This window comes from Equus przewalskii, chromosome X (genome assembly GCF_037783145.1).
Source record: "Equus przewalskii isolate Varuska chromosome X, EquPr2, whole genome shotgun sequence".
Classification (NCBI taxonomy): domain Eukaryota; kingdom Metazoa; phylum Chordata; class Mammalia; order Perissodactyla; family Equidae; genus Equus; species Equus przewalskii.
In genome coordinates, this window is record NC_091863.1 from 67,682,981 (window position 1) to 67,699,227 (window position 16,247).

A 16,247-nucleotide genomic window follows, 5' to 3' on the forward strand; every position below is an offset into this window, starting at 1 on the left:
CATTTTAATATTGAATCAGCCATCTGTACTGGGAATCAATCTCACTTGGTCATGGTGTATAATTCTTTTTATACATTGCTGGATTTGACCAGATAAATTTTAAAATCTTGTACATGTACTGACATATATGATAAACAGAAAATCCCTATGACGTAGGTACTATTTTTTCACTATTGTATAAATGAATCTGCAGCACAGATGGAATAATATTGCCTATTGCCAAATGCCAAGCAAGTAGCAGAGATGGCATTTGAATCCAGGCGTTACAGCTCTTCTATTGGCATTCTTCACTTTTACAGGAAATCCTTATGAAAATTTTTCCAAGAAATATTGAAAAAGGAAAATTTAGGGGCCAGCCCAGTGGCCCAGCAGTTATGTTCGCACGTTCCACTTTTTGGCGGCCCAGGATTCGCAGGTGTGGATCCCGAGTGCGGACATGGCATCTCTTGGCATGCCATGCTGTTGTAGGCATCTCACATATAAAGTAGAGGAAGATGGGCATGGATGTTAGCTCAGGGCAAGTCTTCCTCAGCGAAAAGAGGAGGATTGGCAGCAGATGTTAGCTCAGGGCTAATCTTCCTCAAAAAAGAAACAAAAAGGGCTGGCCTGGTGGCCGAGTGGTTAAGTTCACGGGCTCCGCTGCAGGCGGCCCAGTGTTTCGTTGGTTTGAATCCTGGGCGCGGACATGGCACTGCTCATCAAACCACGCTGAGGCAGCGTCCCACATGCCACAACTAGAAGGATACACAACGAAGAATATACAACTATGTACCGGGGGGCTTTGGGGAGAAAAAGGAAAAAAATAAAATCTTTAACAAAAAATAAATAAATAAAGTCTCCATTATGGGGAAAAAAAAGAAACAAAAAAAGAAAAGAAAAAGGAAAATTTACCTACCCTATTGCTTTGATGATAGTGTAAGTCAATTCCAGACATAATAGTAAGAGAACAAAAAAAGTAGGCTCATTTTATTTGTAGCATAGATGCATTATTGTTAATGCAATATTTCTTAAGCATATCCAGGGATGTATTTAAAGATCATGTAAGTAATGTCATGAATATGGCAGAGTAGGAAACTCCAGGACCTGGATCCTACCACAAAAAGATAAAAATTATAAAAAAGGAGAATTGGAATATCCACAAATACATGCAAATTAAATAACACAGTCTTAAACAACCAATGGCTCATAAAAAAAATCCACAAGAGAAATTAGAAAATAACTTGAGACAAATGAAAATAAAAACACAACATATAAAAACTATCGTGATGAAGCAAAAGCAGTGCTAAGAGGGAAGTTTATAGCTGTAAATGTGCACATTACAAAAGGCAAAAGATCTCAAATCAACAACCTAACTCACGGAATAAGAAAATAAGGAACAAACTAAACCAAAATGTAGCAGAAAGAAGAAACAATAATAAAGACTAGAAGAGAGATAAACTAAATAAAAAGGAGACAAATAATTTAAAAACCCAGCAACACAAAGTGGTTTTTGAAAATATCAACAGAACTTATAGCTATATTAACTATGAAAAAAGAGGCAAAAATCAAATAGCTAAAATCAGAAATGAAAGAGGAGACATTAAAACTGATTCCATATAACTAAAAAGGATTATAGAGAATACTACAAACAATTGTACATAAACACATGGGATTCCTAGATGAAACGGATAAATTTTAGAAACACATAAGCCACCAAGATTGAATTATGAAGTAATAGAAAATGTAAACAGATCAATAATGAATAAGTAGATTGAGTCAATTATCAAAAACCTCCCAATAAAGAAAATTTTAACACCAGATGGCTTTAATGCAGAATTCTACCAAAACTTTAAAGGAAAATTAACATCAATCCTCTAGAAACTCTTCACAAAATTTGAAGAGGAGGGAACATTTCCAAGCTCATTTTATAAGGCCAACATTACCCTGATACAAAAAGCAGAAAAGGGGACTAGAAGAAAAGGAAACCACAGACCAGTATCCCTGATAACCATTGATGCAAAAATTTTCAACAAAATACCTGTAAAACAAATTCTACAGCACATTGAAAGTTTTATACAACATGAGCAAGTGAGATTTATTCCTGGAATGTTCAATGGATGGTTCAACGTAAGGATGTAAGGATGGTTCAATATACAAAAATGAATCAATATAAGATACTACATTAACATAATTAAAGACAAAAACCTCATGATCATTTCAATTGATGTAGGAAAGTATTTGACAAGATTTAACACCCTTTCATGATGAAAAACATTCAATGTACTAGGACTAGAAGAAAAGTACCTCAATATAATAAAAGTCATTTATGAAAAGCCCACAGCTAACATCATACTCAATGGTGAACGACTGAAAGCATTTTTCTCTAAGATCAGGAAGAAGGCAAGGATGCCTTCTCTCACCCCTTCTATTCAATGTAGTATTGGAAGTCCTCATCAGAGGACTTAGACAAGAAAAAGATATAAATGGCATTTAAATTGGATAGGAAGAAATAAAATGATCTCTGTTTGCAGATGAAATGATCTTGTATGTGAAAACCCTAACAATTCCACAGAAAACCCTATTAGAACTAGTAACTCAATTCAACAAAGCTGTAGGATACAAAATCAACACACAAAAATCAGTTGCATTTGTATATACTGACAATGAAAAATACAAAAAGGATATTAGGAAAATAATTAAAAATAACATCAAAAATAATGAAGTACTTAGGATTAAATCTGACCAAGGAGGTGAAAGATTTATATACTGAAAACAAAAAAATATTGATAAAAGAAATTAAAGATGACACAAATAAATGGAAACACATTTTGTGTTCATGGACTGGAAGACTTAATATTGTTAAGATGTCCGTAGTACCCAAAGAAATTTACAGATTCAACCCAATCCATAACAAAATGGCATTTTAGTAATGGTATTTTTTGCTGATATGAAAAATTTATCCTAAAATTCATAGCAAATTTCAAGGAACCCTGAATAGCGATACAATTTTGAAAAAGAAGAATAAAACTGAACTCACAATTCCTGATTTAAAAATATATTACAAAGCTACAGTAATCAAACAGTGAAAATTGACCAAAACTAAACCCTCATGGATGTGGTCAAGTGACATTCTAAAAGGATTCCAGGATCATTTAATGGGGGAACAGACAGTGTCTTTAACAAATGGTGTTGGAAACACTGGATATCCACATACAAAATTATGAGATTATCTTATACCATATACAAAAACTAACTCAAATGGATAAAAGATGTAAATTTAAGACCTGCACTTGTAAAACTCTTAGAAAGAAACAGGAAAAAATCTTCATGATATTGGACTTGCAGTGATTTCTTACATATGACACCAAAAATACAGATAACAAAAGCAATAATAGACAAATGGGACAATATCAACCTTAAAAATTTTGGGCATTAAAGGACACAATGAACAGAGTGAAAAGGCAACCCAGAAATGAGAGAAAATATTTGCAAATCATATATTTGCTAAGGTGTTAATATCCAGAATATATAAAGGACTGCTATATCTCAATAATAAAAAATAAAATAACGTAATTTAAAAATGGGCAGAGGACTCAAATAGACATCTACGAAGATGATATGCAAATAGCCAGCTCACATAAGAAAAGACACTCAACATCACAATCATCAGAGAAATCCAAATTAAAACCACAATAGATATCATCATACATCCTCTAGGACGGTTACTAAAAACACACACAGAAAATAACAATTATAGGCAAGGATGTGGAAAGTTGGAAAACTTGTGCATTGTTGATTGGGTTGTAAAATGGTGTACCACTATAGAAAAAAGTATGGAGATTCCTAAAAAAGTTGAAAACAGAACAACCATATATTCCAGCAATCTCTCTTCTGGTTATTTATCCAAAAGAATTTAAAGCAGTCTCAAAGAGATATTTTCTCATCCATGTTGATAGCAGCAGTATTAACAATAGCCAAGAGGTCTAAGCAATTCAAATGTCCATTGATTGATGAATGGATAAACAAAATATTATATACACACGATGGAATATTATTCAGCCTCAAAATTTAAGGAAATCTATCATATGTTACAACATGGATAAACCTTGAAGACATTATGATAAGTGAAAAAAATCAGATGATGTCACTGGTGAATTCTTCCAAGTATTTAAAGAAAAAATTAACACCAATCCTATTCAAACTCCTCCAAAAATAGATGAGGAGGGAATAATCCTTAACACATTCTATGAGGCCAGCTTTACTCTGACGCCAATGCCTGAACAAGATACCACAAGAAAAACACTGCAAAACAATATGTGCTATGAATATAGATACAAAAATTCTTAATAAAATACTAGCAAGCTTTATTAATTTTCTAGGACAGCCATAGCTAATATCACAGAGTGAGTAGTTTAAACAATAGGAAGATATTTTCTCGCAGTTCTGGAAGCTAGAATTATAAGATCAAGGTTTTGGCACGGTTGATTTCTTAAGGTCTTTTCTCCTTGCCTTGTAGATGACCATCTTCTCTCTGTGTCTTCACATGGTCTTTTTCTCTGTTTGTATCTGTATCCTAATCTCCTCTTCTTGTAAGAAAACCAGTCATGTTGGATCAGGGTCCATCCCAATTGTCTCATTTAACCTTAATTACCTCTTTAAAGATGTTCTTTCCAAATATAGCCACATTCTGAGGTAAGGACTTCAACATACGAATTTTTGGAGGACACAAGCCAATAACACAAACCAAATCCAACAGCACATTAAAAGATTATGTATCATGACTATGTGGAATTTATCCCAGGAATGTAAGATTAGTTGGACATTAGAAAAGTCAATCAGAGCCAGCCCTGATGGCCTAGCAGTTAAAGTTTGGTGCACTCCACTTCAGTGGTCCAGGTTTGGTTTGTGGAGTCAGAATCACACCATTTGTCTGTCAGTAGCCAGTGGTAGTGGCTCACATAGAAGAACTAGAACAACTTACAATTATACACAATTATGTACTGGGACTTTCAGGGGGAAAAAAGAAGAAAAAAGGAGGACTATTGACAACAGATGTTAGCTTAGGGTGAATCTTCCCCTGCAAAGTAAAAAATCAATGTAATGTATCTCATTAATAGAATGAGGGAAAATAACCCACATGATCATCTCAATAGATGCAGAAAAGCATTTGTTAGAATTTAACCTCAGTTTATGATAAAAACACTCAGAAAACTAGGAGGAGAAGAGAATTTCCTTAACATTATAAAGAACATTTATCAAAAACCCACTGATAACACCATACTCAATGGTGAAAGACTGAAATCTTTTCCTCTAAGATCAGGAACAAGACAAGGATCCCTACCTTCACCACTTCTATTCAACATTGTACAATAAGTCCTAGTGACCCTTGCAGTGTTTATCTTGCCACATTCAGATCTCACTATCTCACTATCTCAAGATCTGTGACAGCCTTGAAAATCAACAGCATTGCAACTGCAGTTGCTGTGAAAAGCAGAAGCCTAGCAGCACTAGAGGAAGACAACAGGTTTGTAGGTCCCCCAAATGCCCCATTCTTAGAGAATTGTAATTATTTGACCCTGATGAAGTCCTGACTTTTGACTTTCTAGATAAAGACTTTAAATTAGTTGTGTGTATATGTTCAAGGTACTATAAGAAGCCATATCAAAATATTTAAAGGAATGTATGAGAATGATGTGTCATCAAAAAGAGACTATCAATGAATAGATAAAAATTATGAAAAATAACTGAATAGAAACACTGTGGTTGAAAAATATCATAGTTGAAAAACAAATATTCACTAGAGGGTCAACAGCAGATTTGAGCTGGAATTGTAATGAATCAGTGAACTTGAAATGAGATCAATTAGGAATATCCAGCCTGAGAACAGAAAGACAAAGTAATGCAGAAAAATTTAAAAAGCCGCAGAGACCATGGGACACCATCAAGTATATCAACATATACATCATGGGAATCCCAGAAAGAGAGGAGAGAGAAAAACATGGAAAAAAGACTATTTGAAGGAATGATGGACAAAATCTTCCCAAATTGATGAAAAATCTTAATGTGTACATCTAAGAAGGTTAATGAATTCCAAGTAGGATAAATTCAAAGAGATCCACACAAAGGCACATTTTAGTGAAAATGTTGAAAATCAAAGATTGAGACAATCTTGAAAGTATCAAGAGCTAAGTGACTAGTTACACATAGGATTCTTCAATAAGATTAACAGCAGATTAGTTATGAGAAAGCTTGGAGGTCAAAGATGGTGGAATGACATTTAAAATGATGAAAGAATAACTGTCATCCAAGAATTCTACATATGGCAAAACTGACTTTCAAAAATGAGGAAAAATTAAAACAACCAGAGTAACAAGAACTAATGGAGTTAATAGGTAGCTTAATTGCCCTACAAGAAATGCTAAAGGGAGCCCTTCAGGATGAAATGATGGACACTCCACGGTAAATCTATATGAAGAAATAAAGAGCCTTGGAAGAGGTAACTATATGGGTAAATATAAAATACAGTATAAATATATTTTTGGTTTTCAAAACTTTTCTTCCCTTATCTGATTTATAAAACAACTGCATAAAGCAATATTATAAAATATCTTGATAAGTTACAATATATAAAATATAATTTGTATGTCCATATAGCTTAAAGTTTGGGGAAAAGGCAAAGCGATATAGTAACAAATGTTTTGTATAATGTTGAAGTTAGTAGGTATTAATTCAAACTAGATTGTTACAAGTTAAAATGTTATTTGTAATCCTTAGGGAAATCTCTAAGTAAATATCAAAAATTATATTAAGAGAAATGACAAGAGGATCAAGATGGTATGCTGGAAAATATCTGTTTAAAACAAAAGAAGGCAGTAATGGAGCAGTATAGGAACAGGAAAGACATAGATAAACAGAAAACAATTATTAAATGGCATTAAATAAGTCCTACCTTATCAGTGTTTACACTAAATGTAAATGAATTAGTCTAATCAAAAGGAAGAGATTGGCAGAAGACATTTTTTAAAAACCTTAAAGTATATGGTATCTACAAGAGAAATATTTATCTTCCAAAAACACAAATAGCTTGAAAGTAATAAGACGATAAAATGATATCATATGCAAACAGTAACCAAAACAAAACTGGAATGGATAAAGTAATGTTAATGCATCAGGAAAACATAACAATTATAAGTATATATACACCTAACAACAGAGTCAAAAATACATGAAGAATAAAATGACATGTATTGGGGAATGTCATCAGCAAAATGGTAGGCTAGCTCTCTTTCCACCACAGAAACATAAAAAATGAGAAGCTATCTGAACCAACTTTGTAGGGGATCTGGAAAACAATCAAAGTTTATAGAAACCAAACAACTTCATAATCAAGAAAAACTCATTTTCAGAATGGTAGGAAAGTTTTGTAATATTTTTACTTGCACTTGCCATACCCACTTCCCAATGAGGCAGTGGTCTTAAATCTTGAGCAGTGGCAACTACGTTTTTGGTTTTTCTCCTCGAACTGGAGGTAGCAGAGCAGGCCTTATTTGCAAATTATGGTGTACATTTGTTCTGATCTGGCTAGCTGAGGGATAACTGAAGACCTGATTTGCTCATCTTTGTCAAGCATAATTTGGAATTCAGATGGGAAGGGTGGCAAGCTCTGCTCTTTAAAGTTACAAGGGAATTACAAACCAAAAGATACCAGTGGTAATAAGAGTTTCCAGGTGGACATATAATATGCCATCTAAGCCATGGAGGAGAAGCTGGGGTGAGATTCTTTTAGAAATTAGAACTTAACAAAAGCAGCCACAGCAGTGAAGTTGGATACTTACCTTACACTATATACAAACATTAACTCAAAATCCATCAAAGACTTAAACTTAAAAGCTAATATTCTAAACCTCTTAGAAGAAAACTCATGGGAAAACTTCATGACATTGGATTTGTGATGACACCAAAAGCACAGGTAACAAAAGAAAAACAGATAAACTGATTTTCATGAAAATTAAAAATACTTGTGCATCAAAGGACACTATTGAGAGTGTGAAAAATAACCCATAATAAGGGAGAAATATTTCCAAATCATATATCTGGAAAGGATGAATATTCAGAATATATAAGGAACTCCTACCACTCAACAACAAGAAAAGAAACAATGTAATAAAAAATGAGCCAAGAACTTGAGGAGACATTGCTCCAAAGAAGACATACAAATCAATAATATGCACATCACAAGTCACGTGGGATATGCAAATTAAAACCACAATGAGATACCACTTCACAGTCATTAGAATGGCTATTATATAAAAAAAGGAAATTAACAAGAGTTGGTGAAGTTGTGGAGAAATTTTAACCCTTGTGCATTGCTGGTGGGAATGCAAAATGCCATAGCCACCGTGGAAGAGTATGGTGGTTCCCCAAAAAGTTAAATCCAGGATTACCGTATGATCCAACAAAACTAATTTTAGGTATATATCCAAAATAATTGAAAGCAGGGGCTCAAACACATACCTGAACACCAATGTTCATATCATAATTATTCACAATAGCTAAAAGGTAGAAGCAATCCAACTATACATTAACAGAAGAATAGATAAACAAAATGTGGTATATATGCATAATGGAATATTATTCAGTCTTTAAAGGGAACGAAATTCTAATACATGCTACAACACAGGTGCACTTTGAAAACATTATGCTAACCTAAATAGGCCAGACACAAAAGGACAGATATTGTATGATTCAACTTATATGAGGTACCTAGAATAGGCAAATTCATGGAGACTAAAATTATAGTAGAAGTTACCAGGGGCTGGGAGGAGAGAGGAATGGTGCGATTTTATTTTTAGTGGGTATAGAGTTTTTCTTTGGCATGATGAAAAAGTTCTGGATTTAATGTCACTGAATTGTATGCTTACAAATGGGTAAAATGGTAAATTTTATGTTACGACAGTAAAAAAAAAACAGATAAAATCAATGGGGTGAAATATATAATTCAGCAATAACATTTGGATACATCAATGTTCAACATTTAATAATACATAGAAAACGTAAGCAAGGCAAAAGAGCAGCAGGGAAACAAAAGGCTCACCACATTATAAACCGACTAGACCGGACAGACTTCTAGAGAACCCTCCGCATAATAATGGCAGAGTTATAAACAATTCTCAAGCTCACATTGAACATTCTTCAGGATAGACTAAAACAACCCTTAATAAATTTAAATTAATTTAAATCACTGAAGTTATGCCTTCCTTTTTGTTCTCTTCATGAGTTTTCTAAATTATAATTGATGATTGAAGTAAAAGTTATTTTTTCTGAGGTGATTTACAATGTATGTGAGAAAAATATTTAAAAAATTCTATTATAAATGAAGGTAAATAAAGTAACAAAAAGATTGACAAGAGTTCAATACCTCACTTGAAAAAGTAATATATTGACAAAATTGTCCCGTTTGAAGTTACTTAAGTATAGTGTAACACATAGAGCAACAGTAAAAATTAATGCAAAAAATACACTCAAAAACCACATAGATATATCAAGATGGAATTCTTTAAAAACATGAAAATAATACATATGAAAGCAGGAGGAAAAACAAAATAAACTAAAAACAGAGAGAACAAACTGAAAAAATAAATAAAATGACAGACTCAATCCCTAATGTATCCATAATTACATTAAATTCAAATGTTCTAATTATATCAAATAAGAGTTGGCAGAACAGACAAATCAACAAAAAGCAAGCAAGCAAATCAACAGAAAGCAACATGAGCTAACAATATGCTGTTTACAAGTAACTGAATTTAAATATGATAATATATATAAGGTAAAAGTAAAGGACAGAAAGCAGGAGTGACTAGACAAATATCACATAAAGTAAACTTTAGAGCAAAGAAAATTACCAGGGATAGGGAAGGGCACTGCAAAGTGAAAATGAGGTCAATCCACCAAGAAGACACAACAACCCTAAAGATATATAGATCAAACAACAGTCTTGCAAAATACATAAAGCAAAAATTGACAGAAATGAAAAGAGAAATAGACAAATGTTGAAATTTTGTTACTCCTCTCACAGTGACTGATAGAATAACTAGATAGGAAGTCAGAAAAAATATAGAAGATATAGAAGAACTTGGTAGCGCTATCAACCAATAAGATCTAATCAATATTTATAGAACATTGAACCCCCAAACAACCGAATATGTATTCTTTTCACTCGGCCATGGAATATATACCAAGGTAAAGCACACCTTGGGCCATAAAACAAACATAAACAATTAAAAAATTGTGGCATTCTGGATTTACTGACACTGTTTTTTTTTGTAGGTATGGACACGTTCATTCTAAAATTTGTATAAAAAGACAAGGAAATAAAATACATAACATATGTTGAAAAGTAGAATAAAGTAGGAGGAATAATTGTACTTGATTTCAGGACTCACTATATAGCTACAGTAATCAAGACCATGTTTACTGATGGAGGCTGTATTTGTGGAACAGAATAAAGATCCTAGATACAGACCCACCCAAATATGGTCAATTGAATTTTTAGAAATGTGCAAAGGTAATTCAATGGAGGAAGAATAACCTTTTTACCAAATAGTGTTGGAGCAATTGGACATCCATAGGGACTAAAAAAATGAACCTTATCCTAAACCTTACATCTTATGCAAAAATTAACTCAAAATGGATCATGAACTTGAAACTAAAACTTGTGGAAGAAAACATAGGAGAAAAACTTCGGAACCTAGAGTTATTACAATTATTGGCAGAAGCTTCATAGTTCTATCTCCTCCTTTTATTATTTCATCTAAATAAAGTAAGATATTTATTTTTATTGAATATTCTCAAACATCTCTAAATCTCCTCCTTGATGCCTTAATGTAGTGCTTTATGCATAGAATTGAGAATCTGATTAGAACTTAGGTTCAAATGCAGATTCTGCCACTTACTATCTAGGTGACCTTAAGCCTCAGTTCTGTTAGCTGTAAAATGGGGTTAATAATATTTCCTGGTACATAGGGAGGTTTTTTGTTCATATCAAGTGCAGTAAGGCATATAATCTCTTTTATATGTGAGGCACTGGAGTATTTTTTTTAATCAGCTATTATTACAACCTACAACCATACAATCATACGGTCTTCTGCTTGGCATACCAGATCTTCCAAAATCTGGCCCAACCTATCCATCCCATACTACTTTCTTTCTCTGTACACTATTCACTCATGTTTCTCTTTCCATATCATACGTTGAGGTCCACATTAAACCCTAGTTCCTTTATACGGTCTTCAATGACCACTTTAGTCTACATTAACTTAACCTTTTTCTGAACTTCTGTATTACTTATTCTTTGTATCTCTGATATTTGTACAAGTATTCTATACTGTTTTTCAAAGCTACTGAATATGCAACTTGGCCCTCAAATTAGACTGTTAGTCATGACACAGAGAAGACTATATCCACAGTTTTCTGTGAATAGACCATTCTTTTTTTTTTTTTAGGAAGATTAGCCCTGAGCTAACATCTGCTGCCAATCCTCCTTTTTGTTTTTGCTGAGTTAGACCAGCCCTGAGCTACCATCCATGCCCATCTTCCTCTACTCTATATGTGGGATGCCTACCACAGCATGGCTTGCCAAGCGGTGCCATGTCCGTCTGCACCCGGGATCCAAACCAGCGAATGCCTGGTGGCCAAAGCGGAACGTGCGCACTTAACCACTGCGCCACCGGGCCAGCCCCTGAATAAACCATTCTTAAATTCAGCTGTGGATATCTAATATCTATTAGCAGATATTGCGTCATTTGAAATTTTTTCATGAAAGACGTAGTTTTGTTATCCCTAAAGAAATTCCAATAGGCATAGAAATGTCACGTGTGAAATGAAGATAAAAAACACTTTTCATCTCTTTAGGAAAACTGACCTGAAAATTGAATTTAAACACTCTTCTTTGCTTATAAGCCCTTTAAATCCAGAGAAGACAAGCATATCTGTGTGGGAGTCAGAGAACTCTCCATTTCTTTCACTGTGTTCTTATGAAGAACTTCTGTTTCCTATTTTTGTGTTCTGTCCTTTCTTTGGTGAATGACCTCTTAGTGTGTAAAATAACCCATTAGCCTCCACAGCTTGAGTTTCTGCAACCAATTTCACTCCGTACAACAGAATAACAGCTGGAGACATGGCTTGCTTAATTAAGATTCAAGTTAATTAAGAGCCCTGTTGCCAAACTCAATCTCTCTGTTTCTCTCTCTGTTTCTCTCTCTCTACCCCCATTTCTCTTGCTCTTGCCCTCATCTATTTATATTTGTTTGAATTTTGTATCTATTGGTTTGTCAATAGTTAAAGAAGGACAATTTTAATCATTAGACAATGGAACACATTTGTGTTTCCAAATGTATAACTCTTTTCAACTAGATCTGGAAACTGGAAAGCCAGATAACACATCTTATGAAATTATGGGGGTCAGTAGTCCTGGTCTTGTTCTAGATATATTGTAGGATGCAGGGATAGAGAATGTAAATTCAAAATTTTTACCACCTAGTTCTTAATTCCAAATTACATGAATATTTAAAAAAATCAGACTTAAAAATAGACTAAGGCATCAAACTAACCATTTTTCAATATTACTATGTTTCTTTTGATAGTACCAGCAATGCTGTAATATTAGTAAGTAGTTTTCTTACACATTGCAGAAGTTTTTAGTTTTATTGAAATACCAATTAAAATTCTGTAATGTTTAAACTTTTTCTTCAAGATATTGTTCCTGTTTCACCAACTGTCTTCTGGTCCCAGTAACTAAGGTAATAGAATGTCAAAGTACAACAATGTCAAAATAGCTGTTCTCTACTTGAGTTATTTCCTGAGATCATATACAGCAAAATTGTTACTAATCAAAGTGTCCTTTTACTGGAACCAGAACACTGAACTACTCATTACTCGAAGAAATTGATTTTAGAAAAATTGACATTATTCAGTTTTTTTCTAAAATAATCTCTCTAATAGGTTTAATTGTTGACAGTTTAATAAATATCTTCTAGTTTGCATAGATCACATGTCTTAACATGATCCTTACTATAGCAATAAAAAGACAGAAAATGTCTGTGGAAATAAAAATATTCTATCATTGGAAAGATGAGCTTGATTTTCTATTATGGGTAGGACAGAGTAATGGGAATGTATTTAAGTTTATCCATATTCTCTCTCATACTTATATTCAATTTCTCTCATATTCAGTAGTAAGCACCTGTGAACATTTGGCTGAGACTCAGGTCTATAACTCTTGAGAATTAATATGAAGTTACCTGACTCATGAGAAATGATCAGCAGCTGAGGTTGGCCTTATTAGCACCTTGTTCTAACATAAGTCACACGAATTGATGTCAAAATGTAAGCCATATATTATTTGAATAAGTGACTCTTGGTAAATATGGCAACAATTTGGGGAAAAAGTCATATCTCTGCTTTATACTATACATAGGTAAAAAACAAAATAACATTACTAGAAATACACACACACACACACACATCTCCCTTTATGTAAACCTACTTAGGGTAGATCATTCTGAATTCAATGCTAAAGTCAAAACAAAGTAAGGGATTGATAGATCTGATACATTAAAAAGGTAAACTGTCAGTACTTGCACAAATACAATAAGTCAAAATCTGAGTCTACTATCTGTGTAATAACATAACAAAGGATTTATAATTTCAGCATACATATAGCTTTAATAAATTAATAAAAATTTAATAAAAGTTGATCACCAAGACAGAAAAATGTACAAAACACATGACTAGGGAAATATAGTAAAAGACAATTTGCCAAAAGAATACAAAAAAAGTTCAGCTCTCACAGTAATAATAGAAATGTGAATTGAAACAAAATCATGAAACAATTTTCTTCTCTAAGATTTTAAAATATTATAAAAATTCAAACACTCTATTGAAATGGGAGTTTTGTTCTCTCTACACATTGCTGAAAAGACTGTAAAACGTTTGTGCATACACATAATTCTTTCCTTATGATAAATTCCTGGAACTAAATATGCAAGGTTAAAAGATGTACACATTTTAAAAGAAGTACCTTGTAGAGGAGTGTCATTCCCTTCCTTGTACAATGTTTTTAGTTCGCATTCCCCAGAAACAGATCTGGAGACCAGATTCAAGGTGCAAGTAGTTTATTTGGGAGCTGATCCCAGGAAACATCTGTAGGGAAGAGAAAGCAGCAAATACAAGGTGCTCTTTATTAAGCAATTTATTATTATGGGCAATTGGAGCTTAATCTTCTGGGGAACTTTCAGAGACAGTGTAGAACATACATCTCAGATTTTGTCCCTCTCAAGAAGTGAGGGGCTGCTTTGTGTTTGTGTAGGAGGGTTAATTTTTTTGGCAATGAGATGCAGATGCTGCAAGTTGGAAGTCAAGCTAAAGTGTATTGAAATGGTAAGACCTGAGGGCATATGGTTTGTGTATTTATATTGTCTATAACAGCACCCTATCTAAAATTTTACCCTCTACACACACACACACACACACACACACACACACACCCTTCTTTCATTTAGTTTCTCCTTGGCACTCTACCACTATAAATTTTATTTATTAATCTTGTTTATTGTTTGTATAACCTCTCTAGAGTACAAGCTCCTTTAGAGCAGAAATATTTCCTGCTTCTTTTCTCCGCTATATCTCTAGTGTTTAGAAGACTGACTGATAGCTATTAAACTCTCAATAAACATTGGTTTAGTGAATGAACAAATGCATTGCAGTAAGTGAAATTTCAAAGTAAACTCATTATAGAACTGAAGGAAACAACTCATAATCTGATAGAGAGGAATCAAGAACAGATGTATTTTAGTGATGCCCCAAACTCCATGACTTGATCTGATTCTTCAATTAGTGAGAATATTAGCCCTGGTACATGTTAGTGCAAAACACCTGGTTCTATACCTCAAGCCTGGAAGTCCTTCAGTAGGAAAGGTCAACTATATTAAAGAACACTGAAGCTATAGATAAACGGCTTCTTGTGAAGTTAATGAAACTTAAGTTTAGTACAGTACACTGGTTGTGTGCTCTGGCTCTGAAACCAGATTGGACTGTTGTCAAATCTCAACTCTGCTGCTTAATGGTTAAGGACTTGGGGATTGTGCTCTTAATCTCTAGTGGTTTCCTCATAGGAAACAATAATAGTACTTTATTTTGCTTATGCAGGTTTTAACAAGTATTTGATAATATTTTGGTAAAGGTCTTAGCTTAGGATCTGGAGAAGAGTCATCACTTTATGGATATTAAAATACTAATGTCCAGCTAGACATAAGTGGTTGCAGGAACCATTTGCATATACACTCAATTATGTGGGCAAACTCTACTTACCATGATTACAGATACAGAATAGAAAGTTTTATTATTTGGATAAAAATAACAGTATGCAGCTATTCATTCAGTTCTATAAGTCAACTTTTCCTGAATAATTTTCCCACATAATTAGCCCAGTTACTTTGTTTACCTGGAACAGTGATAAGCAAACTTTTTCTGCAAGGGGACAAGGAGTAAATATTTTAGGATTTGCAGGACATAAGGTTTCTGTCACAACTACTCAACTCTGCTGTTGTAGGGCGAAAGTAGCCATAGACAATACATAAAGGAAAGGGTGTGGCTATGTTCCAACAAAACTTTATATACAAAAACAGATGATGGGCCATATTTGGCCCTTAGCACTTAGTCTTCCAACCCTTGGCATAGAGCATATATTCCTAAAAGTTAAAACCTAAATATAAAATTATATAATATATTTTTCAGAGGCTGGCCCCATGGCCGAGTGGGTACAGTCACACGTTCTGCTTCAGCGGCCCAGGGTTTCGCCGGTTCGGATCCTGGGTGCAGACACGGCATCCCTCATCAAGCCATGCTACGGTGGCATCTCACATAGCACAACCAGAGGCACTCACAACTAGAATATACAACTATGTACTGGGGGGCTTTGAGGAGAAGAAGGAAATAAAAAAAAAAGAAGATTGGCAACAGATGTTAGCTCAGGTGCCAATCTTTAAAAAAAAAGACATTTTTCAGAAATACCCCTTTACACAAGAAAACTACAGAAGTGAAGAAGGTTTAGGGGGGTTTTGAAGGCAAAAGATTTTTTCTTAATATTTTACCTACTAAAGCACTAAATAATAACAAAAGCAAAATTGCAATTATATAACGTAACATTTCCTCTCATGCCTAAAAAATCTGACATTATTAAAGTCATTTTAATAAATGCATTCAAAAAT